The sequence below is a fragment of the Dermacentor albipictus genome, chromosome 10, assembly GCF_038994185.2.
Source record: "Dermacentor albipictus isolate Rhodes 1998 colony chromosome 10, USDA_Dalb.pri_finalv2, whole genome shotgun sequence".
In the NCBI taxonomy this organism is placed as follows: Eukaryota; Metazoa; Arthropoda; class Arachnida; order Ixodida; family Ixodidae; genus Dermacentor; species Dermacentor albipictus.
In genome coordinates, this window is record NC_091830.1 from 12,148,535 (window position 1) to 12,166,031 (window position 17,497).

Below are 17,497 nucleotides of genomic sequence, written 5' to 3' on the forward strand. Positions count from 1 at the left end.
CCTCCTTTCCTTTCCTAAGCATGGCTGTTGTTGTCTTGCCCATGACATGTTATGTTTTTCAACCTGCTGAACCTAGAGTGATCCAGTAAGGCACAATCTCACAAAGCAGTTGCGGCACACTAGTCGGGTGCACAGGATGGCTTTTGTCATGCACAAACGATATGTACACACTTCGAAGGATGTCATTGCTGCGCATCGGCCTCTTCTGCAGTCTCGATGGCAAGGACCCGTAATACTGCCATGAAATCCAGATTCCTTGGCAATAATGAAAGCCTTGCTCAAGGCCAGTAAGAAGCAGCCACTTCCTCAGCAAGCGCTTTACAAGTATTTATTGTCACATCATACAAATGCTCCTACAAGCACTTTTTGAAATCACACTTTGTTTATGTAAACGCGTTGCAGTTTCTGCAGGCTATACCCATACCACAGCAACACATTCTGCTGCATGACCTTCAAATGTACCAGGTGTGTAACAACTGTTACAGCACTCATTGATCCGAAACTTGCAATTAATGAGGACACAATACAAATGCCACACACTGGACGCACTTAGAATTTTACTACGTTAAGGGGCAGGAACAATAGGACATTATACATGTGTATTGTTCTAAAGGCTAACGTCTTGTACTGGCTGTATTGAGGCCACAATGACGTATTTACCACCTATCAATCTTCGTCTCAATAGTAAACTCAATCTTCAATCTCAATCAATGTTACCGGTAACAACACACTCGGTAACAACACACTCGAATAACTTGGGAATAAACGCGGACAAGCGCAATCAGCTGCTAATCACTGCTTCTAATGAATATGTTATTAAACTTATTTCTGTGTCCGCTGGTGGAAACGGTGAAGAGCTTTGCAGCCGATTTTGTTGCAGTCAACATAAATGCGAATTCCAACACACTATTCCTACGCATAAGAAATCGTTGCAAAGTACCAGTGCACGTTGTTATTATTCTGGAGGAACATGTTCCACATGCCGGACCACTCGAACAAATTAGGACCATCACGCAACCACACCGAGTCAACCAGCGCACTTGAAAAAGCACCGCCAATGCACCCCAAACAGATGGAAAGCCAGCAAAGCTGAAAAATGCAGCCTTGATGTTTATCGCAGGGTTAATTCTGATTTATTTAACTATTTAGCAATTATTGCTTAAGTCTGTTTCTTAATGAGGTTACACACGTTTGGCGTCGGTTTATCAGTGTTTACTTGAAATGTTGTACATTGGACTTTGCATAATCACAATGGAGAGGTGCAATTTGCAGTTCATTGTGTTAATACAGAGGGTTCGTCAAAGCCTTTCTGAATCACAAGTCCATTAATTGCACCTTTCATAGACTAATGCCTGCTAGCTGAGGTGCTAGCCACAAAACATGCCGATGGGCACACGACATATCGCGGAACTCCGACTCACTGTGACCGCGTAACGAGCGAGTATGTTCACCCCATGCTGGACACCAACAACTGGTCGCTCACACGTGCAGTCACGATGATGGTGGTGCGTTCAAACGATCGTGTTCGTCCATTCTGGGGTAGGCCTCGCGAGACGGGCTCGCAGAAGCATGGATTGGCGCATGCGCAGAACGTCCGTGCCACTTGTCAGTCCCGAGCCAAAGAGAAAGAGCCTTCACCTTTTGACTCCTAAGTAACCGCGCCGTTAGGTGGCGTTAGCAGAGCAACACTCGCGCCATCTCTCGTACTACCCTGCAAGCATACAGACTGTTGCATAAAGCCACATGGTGAAGCCGGATTACAGGAGCTATGTGAGAAAACAACATATCAGGGGACGCGCGAGTCGTGCATCCCCACATCCCCCAAACTATAAATTACTACATACTACGGCAAAACATGTCACACAGTCTAACAGCAACTGTGCTTCAGAAGCAAGGTAGTAAATGCAACAGTGGCTGCGTTGAGGAAATGTCCACAAGCTGTCCATAACATGTGAGCTGACATTGTCCTTGGGTACACCGCTAGCGTCTGCTGGTCACAGCCAACTCTCTGCAGACTTGACGGCAGAGTTACAGGCTAGGACTTTGGAAACGGTGACGCAGTCGTCGGTACGAGCAAGCGTTGCTCGCGCTGTCGCGCAGCTGGCGAGGGCCGCAGTAGCTGTTGGTGACCAGCGCCTCTTTTCTCTGCCGCCAAGGGTTGTGAGCCGGATACGGGCAGCCGCCAAAGTCGCGGCGCTGAACTGGCCACAGCATCACCATTGCCTGGGGTGGCTCGATCGTAGTCAGGGGCAGCACGGCAGACGATGTACAGGTGACAGCAAACCAAGGGCGACTCCACTCATGCTGCAATACACTCAAGTCAGAAAACCCAGAATATGGTCTGGTTTCATCGAGTACGTGGCCAAACACACAAGAAATATCTTACCCTACAAGATGCAGCAATACTCTACAGACTTGTAAGGTCCGTTTCAACAATGTGAATTTACAACTATAAGAAAAAGCAACAGACCCAGTAAGGAGTCTTCAAGTCGATTCCATTACAAACCCAGAATCTGCTCTGGTTTCATCGAGTACGTGCCAAACAGTCATGCCCTACTGCACTATGCGATGCTTCGTTATCGAATGGCAGTTTCGGCACGAGAAAACCCAGACTCTGCTCTGGTTTCATCGAGTACGTGCCAAACAGTCATGCCTACTGCACTATGCGAAGCTTCGTTATCGAATGGCAGTTTCAGCACGAGAAAACCCAGAATCTGCTCTAGTTTCATCGAGTACGTGCCAAACAGTCATGCCTACTGAACTACGCGATGATTCGTTATCGAATGGCAGTTTCAGCACGAGAAAACCCAGAATCTACTCTGGTTTCATCGAGTACGTGCCGAAACACACAAGAAATATTTTACCACACAAGATGCTCCAAGCACTTGTAAGGTCCATTTGAACAATGTATATTTATAACTATAAGAAAAAGCAGCAAACACAGTAATCAGTATTTGAGTCGATTACATTTGCAGCATAAAGCTAAAGGCTGCCCAGCTTCGCCTTTCATAACGGCAGTGGTTAACACGGTACGCTTTAAAAGAAACCCCAGGATACGTGCATATAATTATCGCTTACCACAAAACTTTCATCCAGGCAGGCGCGAAAATCCGCGCGTGCAGAGTTCCCGACATCGTTCTAGCGAGAGGTCAAGAAATGCCAAATTAATTATGCCGATCTCGCGAAATAATTATAAAAAGGTGCGCTACGGTACGTCAGAGGTTAGAAAGCGCCACTATATTCCTCATAAATGTGCATATCTGAATAACGTGCCGATGCAGTACCACTGTCAAACCGTTGTGCCAGAAGCCACGTTTTCAATCTTGCAGCGCTCCCTTTTTTTCGGCGGTCATTTTAGTAGGAGCGAGCCAGCAGCCAAGCTGATCCGAGACATTTCTGAAATTGGACAAAACACAGGTTAGTGACAGGAGGGTGCAGGTGTTTCAGTCACCTCAGCTAACCATGTCAATACTTAGCAAGAACCGAGCACAATCATGGCTGCCGTTGATTTGATGCAGTGTTGCATGCAAGGGAAAGTTTTATTTTACGTGCGGAACGACTAGTAAACGAGCACGTTCGCAAACATGAGAGCTAGGACACAGCCCTTACGGGGAGGTAGGACACAGACAAGACGTCTGCCCTAATCCAAACGACTAACTATGTGACAACTGCGGAGAAAACAACGCTGATCCAAACAACCACCAATGCGAGCCGAAATGTAAGCTCTGCGGAATACCCCATGAAACGGCGAGTGGAGACTGTCGAAGGAAGCCGAAACCAGTCCCGCCACCGTTGAGAGTCGGGGAGAGGTCAAGATCGAGAGAGAGAAGATTCTGGTACCAGGCCAGCGTAGTAACTACCAACGACAACGAGCACATGACCATGTCACCATCGCCATGGTCACCGAATGCGCCGGAACAGATAAAAAGATTCAGATCCAAGTCGGGATCAAAATCAAGGGAAAGGGAACAGAGCATCCCCCGGATACCGGCATCGGGCGTGGAACACGACAACACCTAGCGCAAGGAAAGCTGGGCCAACGTCATAACAGGGCACAATCAAACGTCGAGGGAAAATAATGGCGTTCAAACCACAATACGCTCGAGGTACGAGGACACGATAATGATTCTACCAAGACAGAACGATGAATTTAAGCGAGAGCTCTACCAGCAAAAGAAGAAGACACAAGAGAAGGAAGCTAGCACAGAAAAACAGCTCGAATACCTCGGTGAAGATCGAGACAGAGATACTGGTACCAGGCCAGCGTAGTAACTACGAACGACGAGCACATAATGACCATGTCACCATGGCCACAGTTACCGAATGAGACGGAACAGGTAAAAAGATTCAGATCCATATCGGGATCGAGGGAAAGAGAACAGAGCATCCCCGGGATACCGGCAACGGGCGTGGAACACAACAACACCCAGCGCAAGGTAAGCTGGGCCAACGTCATCACAGGGCACAATCAAACGTCGAGGAAAAATAATGGCGTTCAAACCACAATACGCTCGAGGTACAAGGACACGATAATGATTCTACAAAGACAAAACGATGAATTGAAGCGAGAGCTATACCAGCAAAAGAAGAAGACACAAGAGAAGGAAGCTAGCACTGAAAAACAGCTCGAATACCTCGGTCAAGATCGAGACAGAGAAGATTCTGGTACCATGCCAGCGTAGTAACTACCAACGACAACGAGCACAAGATGACCATGTCACCATCGCCACAGTCACCGAATGAGACGGAACAGATAAAAAGATTCAGATCCAAGTCGGGATCGAGATCGAGGGAAAGAGAACAGAGCATCCCCCGGATACCGGCAACGGGCGTGGAACACGACAACACCCAGCGCAAGGTAAGCTGGGCTAACCTCATCACAGGGCACAAACAAACGTCGAGGGAAAATAATGGCGTTCAAACCACAATACGCTCGAGGTACGAGGACACGATAATGATTCTACCAAGACAGAACGATGAATTTAAGCGAGAGCTCTACCAGCAAAAGAAGAAGACACAAGAGAAGGAAGCTAGCACAGAAAAACAGCTCGAATACCTCGGTCAAGATCGAGACAGAGATACTGGTACCAGGCCAGCGTAGTAACTACCAACGACAACGAGCACATGATGACCATGTCACCATCGCCACAGTCACCGAATGAGATGGAACAGATAAAAAGATTCAGATTCAAGTCGGGATCGAGATCAAGGGAAAGAGAACAGAGCATCCCCCGGATACTGGCAACGGGCGTGGAACACGACAACACCCAGCGCAAGGGAAGCTGGGCTAACGCCATAACGGGGCACAAACGTCGAGGGAAAATAATGGCGTTCAAACCACAATACGCTTGAGGTACGAGGACACGATAATGATTCTACAAAGACAGAACGATGAATTGAAGCGAGAGCTATACCAGCAAAAGAAGACGACACAAGAGAAGGAAGCTAGCACTGAAAAACAGCTCGAATACCTCGGTCAAGATCGAGACAAGATCGAGACAGAGAAGATTCTGGTACCATGCCAGCATAGTAACTACCAACGACAACGAGCACATGATGACCATGTCACCATCGCCACAGTCACCGAATGAGACGGAACAGATAAAAAATGGCTGTGGCTTAGCTAAGGTTAAGCCCAGGATGCGAAGCATACTAGCCTTTATTTTAACGCGACAGCGTTAAGGAGCTCGTGTCGCAGAAAAGCCGGTGTCGTCGGCGTCGGCTCAGGCGTGCGGCGCTTGCTCAGGCGGACATTTCGTTGTCGCGCCGAACGCTGCGTTGCTCGACGCGCACCGCGTCCGATGCGGGGCGCGACGCCGCGAGCGACGGCGGGAGTTGGAGCGCCGGTTCTCCTCTGTCGTGACGTCACGGTGTCACGTGATTTCATGGTCACCGCCGCGCCTGAGGAGCTGGGTTGAGCCCTCGTAATATGCTTCGCATAAAAGTTTCAGATCCATGTCGGGATCGAGATCAAGGGAAACAGAACAGAGCATCCCCCGGAATCCGGCAACGGGCGTGGAACACGACAACACACAGCGCAAGGTAAACTGGGCCAACGTCATCACAGGGCACAATCAAACGTCGAGGGAAAATAATGGCGTTCAAACCACAATACGCTCGAGGTATGAGGACACGATAATGATTCTACAAAGACAGAACGATGAATTGATGCGAGAGCTATACCAGCAAAAGAAGACGACACAAGAGAAGGAAGCTAGCACTAAAAAACAGCTCGAATACCTCGGTCAAGATCGAGACAAGATCGAGACAGAAGATTCTGGTACCAGGCCAGCGTAGTGACTACGAACGACGAGCACATAATGACCATGTCACCATCGCCACAGTTACCGAATGAGACGGAACAGGTAAAAAGATTCAGATCCATATCGAGATCGAGGGAAAGAGAACAGAGCATCCCCGGGATACCGGCAAGGGGCGTGGAACACAACAACACCCAGCGCAAGGTAAGCTGGGCCAACGTCATCACAGGGCACAATCAAACGTCGAGGAAAAATAATGGCGTTTAAACCACAATACGCTCGAGGTACGAAGACACGATAATGATTCTACAAAGACAAAACGATGAATTGAAGCGAGAGCTATACCAGCAAAAGAAGAAGACACAAGAGAAGGAAGCTAGCACTGAAAAACAGCTCGAATACCTCGGTCAAGATCGAGACAGAAGATTCTGGTACCAGGCCAGCGTAGTAACTACCAAAAACAACGAGCACATGATCACCATGTCACCATCGCCACAGTCACCGAATGAGACGGAACAGATAAAAAGATTCAAATCCAAGTCGGGATCGAGATCAAGGGAAAGAGAACAGAGCATCCCCCGGATACCGGCAACGGGTGTGGAACACGACAACACCCAGCGCAAGGGAAGCTGGGCTAACCTCATCACAGGGCACAATCAAACGTCGAGGGAAAATTATGGCGTTCAAACCACAATACGCTCGAGGTACGAGGACACGATAACGATTCTACAAAGACAGAACGATGAATTGAAGTGAGAGCTATACCAGCAAAAGAAGACACAAGAGAAGAAAGCTAGCACTGAAAAACAGCTCGAATACCTCGGTCAAGATCCAGACAAGATCGAGACAGAGAAGATTCTGGTACCATGCCAGCGTAGTAACTACCAACGACAACGAGCACACGATGACCATGTCACCATCGCCACAGTCACCGAATGAGACGGAACAGATAAAAAGATGCAGATCCAAGTCGGGATCGAGATCGAGGGAAAGAGAACAGAGCATCCCCCGGATACCGGCAACGGGCGTGGAACACGACAACACGCAGCGCAAGGGAAGCTGGGCCAACGTCATCACAGGGCACAATCAAACGTCGAGGAAAAATAATGGCGTTCAAACCACAATACGCTCGAGGTACGAGGACACGATAATGATTCTACGAAGACAGAACGATGAATTCAAGCGAGAGCTATACCAGCAAAAGAAGAAGACACAAGAGAAGGAAGCTAGCACTAAAAAACAGCTCGAATACCTCGGTCAAGATCGAGACAGAGAAGATACTGGTACCAGGCCAGCGTAGTAACTACCAACGACAACGAGCACATGATGACCATGTCACTATCACCACAGTCACCGAATGAGACGGAACAGATAAAAAGATTCAGATCCATGTCGGGATCGAGATCGAGGGAAAGAGAACAGAGCATCCCCGGGATACCGGCAACGGGCGTGGAACACAACACCCAGTGCAAGGTAAGCTGGGCCAACGTCATCACAGGGCACAATCAAACGTCGAGGAAAAATTATGGCGTTCAAACCACAATACGCTCGAGGTACCAGGACACGATAATGATTCTACGAAGAGAGAACGATGAATTGAAGCGAGAGCTCTACCAGCAAAAGAAGAAGACACAAGAGAAGGAAGCTAGCACTGAAAAAAATGGCTGTGGCTTAGGTAAGGTTAAGCCCAGGATGCGAAGCATACTAGCCTTTATTTTAGTTGTTGAACCACTGTTTAGCCTGGTGAACTGCTGTTGCTTGGCTATATTTGGTTCGGCTAGACGAAGAAACAACTCCTGCATTACTTATTCGCCTTCAAGAGTGGAACGCGACGGCGTTCCCGTCGACCCGCCAAGGGGTGTAAGACAATGGGCTACAGGGCAGCGACTACGCGCCCCGCATTGGACGCGGTGAGCGTCGAGCAAAGCAGCGTTCGGCGCGGCAACGAAATGTGCGCCTGAGCAAGAGACGCACGCCTTAGAAACAGCTCGTTTCTAAGGCAACACCGCATTCACTAGAGGCGCTTTTGTACCGCTTTGAAGCATCGTACTCGTGGCTCAGTGGTAGCGTCTCCGTCCCACACTCCGGAGACCCTGGTTCGATTCCCACCCAGCCCGTCTTGCAAGAGTTGAGCCAAAGCCACTTCTCCTCTGTCGTGACGTCACGGTGTCACGTGATTTCATGGCGACACCGCCGCGCCTGAGGAGCTGGGTTGAGCTCTCGTAATATGCTTCGCATAAAACTTCTCGAATACCTCGTGCGAAAAATAGAACAACTACCGAGAGAAAAGGGCCAGCAATCGCAAGCACCACTACCGCAACCTTCATCCCAACAACCACCATCCTCAGTAACACAACCAAAGCCAGCAACACTATCGAACCAAGCAGTAATAAGCCAGAACGACCTCGAGACACTGGAAGACCGCATCAACACAAGCGTGACCGCCATGATAGAAACCACAATGTCCACGGTAACACAGGATATGCACAACACGGTAGCCGAGATGATACAGACTGGGTTCCAACCTCAAGAGCGATACGGACAACCAGGTTCAGACACTACAGAACAATATGACTCAATCGGGAGAAAGTTTCAGTCAACGCATCCACATGCTAGAAGTAAGCGATAATACTTGCAAGAAGCCTAAGAACCCTGCAAAAGAAGGCAAGATCACGCAGACCCTAAACGAATAACATGGCAAGGCTAACCAAAGAGAAAGATGACTACAAGCAACACCCACAGCTCAAAAATTGGCAACGGAACTTTCATTCTATCGGAAGTAAGAGAAGCAACCTCTGTGCCGAAACACACAAGAAACAATTTACCCCAGAAGATGCAACAATAGTCTACAGACTTGTAAGGTCCGTTTGAACAATGTATATTTACAACTATAAGAAAAAGCAGCAAACGCAGTAATCAGTAGTTAAGTCGATTACATTTGCAGCATAAAGCTAAAGGCTGCAATGCTTCGCTTTTCGTAACGGCAGCGGTCAACGCAGTACACTTTAAAAGAAACCCAAAGATATGTGCATATAATGATCACTTACCACAAAACTTTCAACCAGGCAGGCGTAAAAATCTGCGCGAGCAGAGTTCTCGACATCGTTGCAGCGAGATGTCAAGAAATGCCAAATTATGCCGATCTCGCGAAATATATATAAAAAGGTGCGCTGCGGCTTGACAGCGGTTAGAAAGCACCACTATATTCCTAATAAATGTGAAGACCTGAAGAATGTGCCGATGCAGTTCCACTGTCAAACCGTTGTGCCAGAAGCCACCTTTTCAATCTTGCTGCGCTCCCTATTCTTTGGCAGTCATTTTAGTAGGAGCGAGCCAGCAGCCAAGCTGAGCCGAGAAATTTCTGAAATTGAACAAAACACAGGTTAGTGACAGGAAGGTGCAGGTGTTTCAGTCACCCCAGCTAGCCATGTCAATACTTCGCAATAACAACCGAACACAATCATGGCTGCCGTTGATTTGATGCAATGTTTCATGCAAGGGAAAGTTTTAATTTTACGTGAGAACCACTATAAACGAGCGCGTTCGCAAACATGAGAACTTTCCCACGACTCTGCGGCTGATTATCGTTTGGTAGTTCTGGCACGAGAAAACCCAGAATCCGCTCTGGTTTCATCGAGTACGTGCCAAACAGTCATGCCTACTGCACTACGCGATGCTTCGTTATCGAATGGCAGTTTCGGCACGAGAAAACCCAGAATCTGCTCTGGTTTCATCGAGTACGTGCCAAACAGTCATGCCTACTGCACTATGCGATGCTTCTTTATCGAATGGCAGTTTCGGCACGAGAAAACCCAGACTCTGCTCTGGTTTCATCGAGTACGTGCCAAACAGTCATGCCTACTGCACTATGCGATGCTTCGTTATCGAATGGCAGTTTCGGCACGAGAAAACCCAGAATATGGTTTGGTTTCATCGAGTACGCGCCAAACAGTCATGCCCTACTGCACTATGCGATGCTTCGTTATCGAATGACAGTTTCGGCACGAGAAAACCCAGAATCTGCTCTGGTTTCATCGAGTACGTGCCAAACAGTCATGCCTACTGAACTACCCGATGATTCGTTATCGAATGGCAGTTTCGGCACGAGAAAACCCAGAATCTGCTCTGGTTTCATCGAGTACGTGCCAAACAGTCATGCCTACTACACTATGCGATGCTTCGTTATCAAATGGCAGTTTCGGCACGAGAAAACCCAGAATATGGTCTGGTTTCATCGAGTACGTGCCGAAACACACAAGAAATATTTTACCCCACAAGATGCAACAATACTCTAAGCACTTGTAAGGTCCATTTGAACAATGTACATTTATAACTATAAGAAAAAGCAGCAGACCCGGTAAGCAGTCTTCAAGTCGGTTACATTTGGAGCATCAAGCTAAAGGCTGCACAGCTTCGCCTTTCTTAACACTAGCTGTTAACACGGTACGCTTCAAAAGAAAGCCCAGGATACGTGCATATAATTATCACTTACCACAAAACTTTCATCCAGGCAGGCGCGAAAATCTGCGCGAGCACAGTTCCCGACATCGTTGCAGCGAGAATTCAAGAAATGCCAAATTATGCCGATCTCGCGAAATATTCATAAAAAGGTGCACTGCGGCTTGTGAGCGGTTAGAAAGCACCACTATATTCCTAATAAATGTGCAGATCTGGATAACGTGCCGATGCAGTTCCACTGTCAAACCTTTGTGCCAGAAGCCACCTTTTCAATCTTGCAGCGCTCCCTTTTCTTTGGCGTCATTTTAGTAGGATAGAGCCAGCAGCCAAGCTGAGCCGAGAGATTTCTGAAATTGGGCAATACACAGGTTAGTGACAGGAGGGTGCAGGTGTTTCAGTCACCTCAGCTAACCATGTCAATACTTAGCAAGAACCGAGCACAATCATGGCTGCCATTGATTCGATGCAGTGTTGCATGCAAGGTAAAAGTTTTATTTTACGTGTGGACGACTAGTAAACGAGCACGTTCGCAAACATGAGAGCTAGGACACAGCTCTTGCGCGGAGGTAGGACACAGACAAGACGTCTGCCCTAATCCAAACGACTGGGGAGAACAACGCTGATCCAAACAACCACCAATGCGAGCCGAAATGTAAGCTCTGCGGAATGTCCCATGAAACGGCGAGTGGAGACTGTCGAAGGAAGCCGAAACCAGTCCCGCCACCGTTGAGAGTCGGGGAGAGGTCAGGATCGAGACAGAGAAGATTCTGGTACCAGGCCAGCGTAGTAACTACCGACAACGAGCACATGATGACCATGTCACCATCGCCGCAGTCACCGAATGAGACGGAACAGATAAAAAGATTCAGCTCCAAGTCGGGTACGAGATCGAGGGAAAGAGAACAGAGCATCCCCCGGATACCGACAACGGGCGTGGAACACGACAACACCCAGCGCAAGGTAAGCTGGGCCAACGTCATCACAGGGCACAATCAAACGTCGAGGGAAAATAATGGCGTTCAAACCACAATTGCGCTCGAGGTACGAGGACACAATAATGATCCTACAAAGACAGAACCATGAATTGAAGCGAGAGCTATACCAGCAAAAGAAGCAGACACAAGAGAAGGAAGCTAGCACTGAAAAACAGCTCGAATACCTCGGTCAAGATCGAGACAAGATCGAGATAGAAGATTCTGGTACAACGGGTGTGGTACCAGGCCAGCGTAGTAACTACCAACGACAACGAGCACATGATGACCATGTCACCATCGCCACAGTCACCGAATGAGACGGAACAGATGAAAAGATTCAGATCCAAGTCGGGATCGAGATCAAGGGAAAGAGAACAAAGCATCCCCCGGAATCCGGCAACGGGTGTGGAACACGACAACACCCAGCGCAAGGTAAACTGGGCCAACGTCATCACAGGGCACAATCAAACGTCAAGGGAAAATAATGGCGTTCAAACCAAATACATTCGAGGTACGAGGACACGATAATGATTCTACAAAGAGAAAACGATGAATTGAAGCGAGAGCTATACCAGCAAAAGAAGAAGACACAAGAGAAGGAAGCTAGCACTGAAAAACAGCTCGAATACCTCGGTCAAGATCGAGACAAGATCGAGACAGAGAAGATTCTGGTACCAGGCCAGCGTAGTAACTACCAACGACAACGAGCACATGATGACCGTGTCACCATCGCCACAGTCACCGAATGAGACGGAACAGGTAAAACGATTCAGATCCATATCGGGATCGAGATCGAGGGAAAGAGAACAGAGCATCCCCGGGATACCGGCAACGGGGGTGGAACACGACAACACCCAGCGCAGGGTAAGCTGGGCCAACGTCATCACAGGGAACAATCAAACGTCAAGGGAAAATAATGGCGTTCAAACCAAATACATTCGAGGTACGAGGACACGATAATGATTCTACAAAGAGAAAACGATGAATTGAAGCGAGAGCTATACCAGCAAAAGAAGAAGACACAAGAGAAGGAAGCTAGCACTGAAAAACAGCTCGAATACCTCGGTCAAGATTGAGACAAGATCGAGACAGAGAAGATTCTGGTACCATGCCAGCGTAGTAACTACCAACGACAACGAGCACAAGATGACCATGTCACCATCTCCACAGTCACCGAATGAGACGGAACAGATAAAAAGATTCAGATCCAAGTCGGGATCGAGATCGAGGGAAAGAGAACAGAGCATCCCCCGGATACCGGCAACGGGCGTGGAACACGACAGCACCCAGCGCAAGGTAAGCTGGGCTAACCTCATCACAGGGCACAATCAAACGTCGAGGGAAAATAATGGCGTTCAAACCACAATACGCTCGAGGTACGAGGACACGATAATGATTCTACGAAGACAGAACGATGAATTTAAGCGAGAGCTCTACCAGCAAAAGAAGAAGACACAAGAGAAGGAAGCTAGCACTGAAAAACAGCTCGAATACCTCGGTCAAGATCGAGACAGAGATACTAGTACCAGGCCAGCGTAGTAACTACCAACGACAACGAGCACATGATGACCATGTCACCATCGCCACAGTCACCGAATGAGACGGAACAGATAAAAAGATTCAGATCCAAGTCGGGATCGAGATCGAGGGAAAGAGAACAGAGCATCCCACGGATACCGGCAACGGGCGTGGAACACGACAACACCCAGCGCAAGGGAAGCTGGGCTAACGCCATAACGGGGCACAATCAAACGTCGAGGGAAAATAATGGCGTTCAAACCACAATACGCTCGAGGTACGAGGACACGATAATGATTCTACATAGACAGAACGATGAATTGAAGCGAGAGCTATACCAGCAAAAGAAGACGACACAAGAGAAGGAAGCTAGCACTGAAAAACAGCTCGAATACCTCGGTCAAGATCGAGACAAGATCGAGACAGAAGATTCTGGTACCAGGCCAGCGTAGTAACTACGAAGGACGAGCACATAATGACCATGTCACCATGGCCACAGTTACCGAATGAGACGGAACAGGTAAAAAGATTCAGATCCATATCGGGATCGAGATCGAGGGAAAGAGAACAGAGCATCCCCGGGATACCGGCAACGGGCGTGGAACACAACACCCAGCGCAAGGTAAGCTGGGCCAACGTCATCACAGGGCACAATCAAACGTCGAGGAAAAATAATGGCGTTCAAACCACAATACGCTCGAGGTACGAGGACACGATAATGATTCTACAAAGACAAAACGATGAATTGAAGCGAGAGCTATACCAGCAAAAGAAGAAGACACAAGAGAAGGAAGCTAGCACTGAAAAACAGCTCGAATACCTCGGTCAAGATCGAGACAGAGAAGATTCTGGTACCATGCCAGCGTAGTAACTACCAACGACAACGAGCACAAGATGACCATGTCACCATCGCCACAGTCACCGAATGAGACGGAACAGATAAAAAGATTCAGATCAATGTCGGGATCGAGATCGAGGGAAAGAGAACAGAGCATCCCCGGGAAACCGGCAACGGGCGTGGAACACGACAACACCCAGCGCAAGGGAAGCTGGGCCAATGTCATCACAGGGCACAATCAAACGTCGAGGAAAAATAATGGCGTTCAAACCACAATACGCTCGAGGTACGAGGACACGATAATGATTCTACAAAGACAGAACGATGAATTGAAGTGAGAGCTATACCAGCAAAAGAAGAAGACACAAGAGAAGAAAGCTAGCACTGAAAAACAGCTCGAATACCTCGGTCAAGATCGAGACAGAAGATTCTGGTACCAGGCCAGCGTAGTAACTACCAACGACAACGAGCACATGATCACCATGTCACCATCGCCACAGTCACCGAATGAGACGGAACAGATGAAAAGATTCAAATCCAAGTCGGGATCGAGATCAAGGGAAATAGAACAGAGCATCCCCCGGATACCGGCAACGGGTGTGGAACACGACAACACCCAGCGCAAGGGAAGCTGGGCCAATGTCATCACAGGGCACAATCAAACGTCGAGGAAAAATAATGGCGTTCAAACCACAATACGCTCGAGCTACGAGGACACGATAATGATTCTACAAAGACAGAACGATGAATTGAAGTGAGAGCTATACCAGCAAAAGAAGAAGACACAAGAGAAGAAAGCTAGCACTGAAAAACAGCTCGAATACCTCGGTCAAGATCCAGACAAGATCGAGACAGAGAAGATTCTGGTACCATGCCAGCGTAGTAACTACCAACGACAACGAGCACAAGATGACCATGTCACCATCGCCACAGTCACCGAATGAGACGGAACAGATAAAAAGATTCAGATCCATGTCGGGATCGAGATCGAGGGAAAGAGAACAGAGCATCCCCGGGATACCGGCAACGGGCGTGGAACACAACAACACCCAGCGCAAGGTAAGCTGGGCCAACGTCATCACAGGGCACAATCAAACGTCGAGGAAAAATAATGGCGTTCAAACCACAATACGCTCGAGGTACGAGGACACGATAATGATTCTACGAAGAGAGAACGATAAATTGAAGCGAGAGCTCTACCAGGAAAAGAAGAAGACACAAGAGAAGGAAGCTAGCACTGAAAAACAGCTCGAATACCTCGGTCAAGATCGAGACAGAGAAGATTCTGGTACCATGCCAGCGTAGTAACTACCAACGACAACGAGCACAAGATGACCATGTCACCATCGCCACAGTCACCGAATGAGACGGAACAGATAAAAAGATGCAGATCCAAGTCGGGATCGAGATCGAGGGAAAGAGAACAGAGCATCCCCCGGATACCGGCAACGGGCGTGAACACGACAACACGCAGCGCAAGGGAAGCTGGGCCAACGTCATCACAGGGCACAATCAAACGTCGAGGAAAAATAAGGGCGTTCAAACCACAATACGCTCGAGGTACGAGGACACGATAATGATTCTACAAAGACAAAACGATGAATTGAAGCGAGAGCTATACCAGCAAAAGAAGAAGACACAAGAGAAGGAAGCTAGCACTGAAAAACAGCTCGAATACCTCGGTCAAGATCGAGACAGAGAAGATTCTGGTACCATGCCAGCGTAGTAACTACCAACGACAACGAGCACAAGATGACCATGTCACCATCACCACAGTCACCGAATGAGACGGAACAGATAAAAAGATTCAGATCCATGTCGGGATCGAGATCGAGGGAAAGAGAACAGAGCATCCCCGGGATACCGGCAACGGGCGTGGCACACAACAACACCCAGCGCAAGGTAAGCTGGGCCAACGTCATCACAGGGCACAATCAAACGTCGAGGAAAAATAATGGCGTTCAAACCACAATACGCTCGAGGTACGAGGACACGATAATGATTCTACGAAGAGAGAACGATAAATTGAAGCGAGAGCTCTACCAGGAAAAGAAGAAGACACAAGAGAAGGAAGCTAGCACTGAAAAACTGCTCGAATACCTCGGTCAAGATCGAGACAGAAGATTCTGGTACCAGGCCAGCGTAGTAACTACCAACGACAACGTGCACATGATGACCATGTCACCATCGCCACAGTCAACGAATGAGACGGAACAGATAAAAAGATTCAAATCCAAGTCGGGATCGAGATCAAGGGAAAGAGAACAGAGCATCCCCCGGATACTGGCAACGGGTGTGGAACACGACAACACCCAGCGCAAGGGAAGCTGGGCCAATGTCATCACAGGGCACAATCAAACGTCGAGGAAAAATAATGGCGTTCAAACCACAATACGCTCGAGGTACGAGGACACGATAATGATTCTACAAAGACAGAACGATGAATTCAAGCGAGAGCTATACCAGCAAAAGAAGAAGACACAAGAGAAGGAAGCTAGCACTGAAAAACAGCTCGAATACCTCGGTCAAGATCGAGACAAGATCGAGACAGAGAAGATACTGGTACCAGGCCAGCGTAATAACTACCAACGACAACGAGCACATGATGACCATGTCACTATCACCACAGTCACCGAATGAGACGGAACAGATAAAAAGATTCAGATCCATGTCGGGATCGAGATCGATGGAAAGAGAACAGAGCATCCCCGGGATACCGGCAACGGGCGTGGAACACAACACCCAGCGCAAGGTAAGCTGGGCCAACGTCATCACAGGTCTCAATCAAACGTCGAGGAAAAATTATGGCGTTCAAACCACAATACGCTCGAGGTACCAGGACACGATAATGATTCTACGAAGAGAGAACGATGAATTGAAGCGAGAGCTCTACCAGCAAAAGAAGAAGACACAAGAGAAGGAAGCTAGCACTGAAAAACTTCTCGAATACCTCGTGCGAGAAATAGAACAACTACCGAGAGAAAAGGGCCAGCAATCGCAAGCACCACTACCGCAACCTTCATCCCAACAACCACCATCCTCAGCAACACAACCAAAGCCAGCAACACTATCGAACCAAGCAGTAATAACCCAGAACGACCTCGAGACACTGGAAGACCGCATCAACGCAAGTGTGACCGCCATGATAGAAACCACAATGTCCACGGTAACACAGGATATGCAAAACACGGTAGCCGAGATGATACAGACTGGGTTCCAACCTCAAGAGCGATACGGACAACCAGATTCAGACCCTACAGAACAATATGACTCAATCGGGAGAAAGTTTCAGTCAACGCATCCACATGCTAGAAGTAAGCGATAATACTTGCAAGAAGCCTAAGAACCCTGCAAAAGTAGGCAAGATCACGCAGACCCTAAACGAACAACATGGCGAGGCTAACCAATGAGAAAGACGACTACAAGCAACACCCACAGCTCAAAATTTG

At 48.2% G+C, this 17,497-nt stretch overlaps 1 long non-coding RNA gene across 1 annotated transcript in view; it reads left to right on the forward strand.

Moving 5' to 3' along the window:
* Window positions 1-17,497, forward strand: part of LOC139050854 (uncharacterized) — a 141,616-nt gene that overhangs the window by 11,486 nt on the left and 112,633 nt on the right. The window lies entirely within an intron of this gene.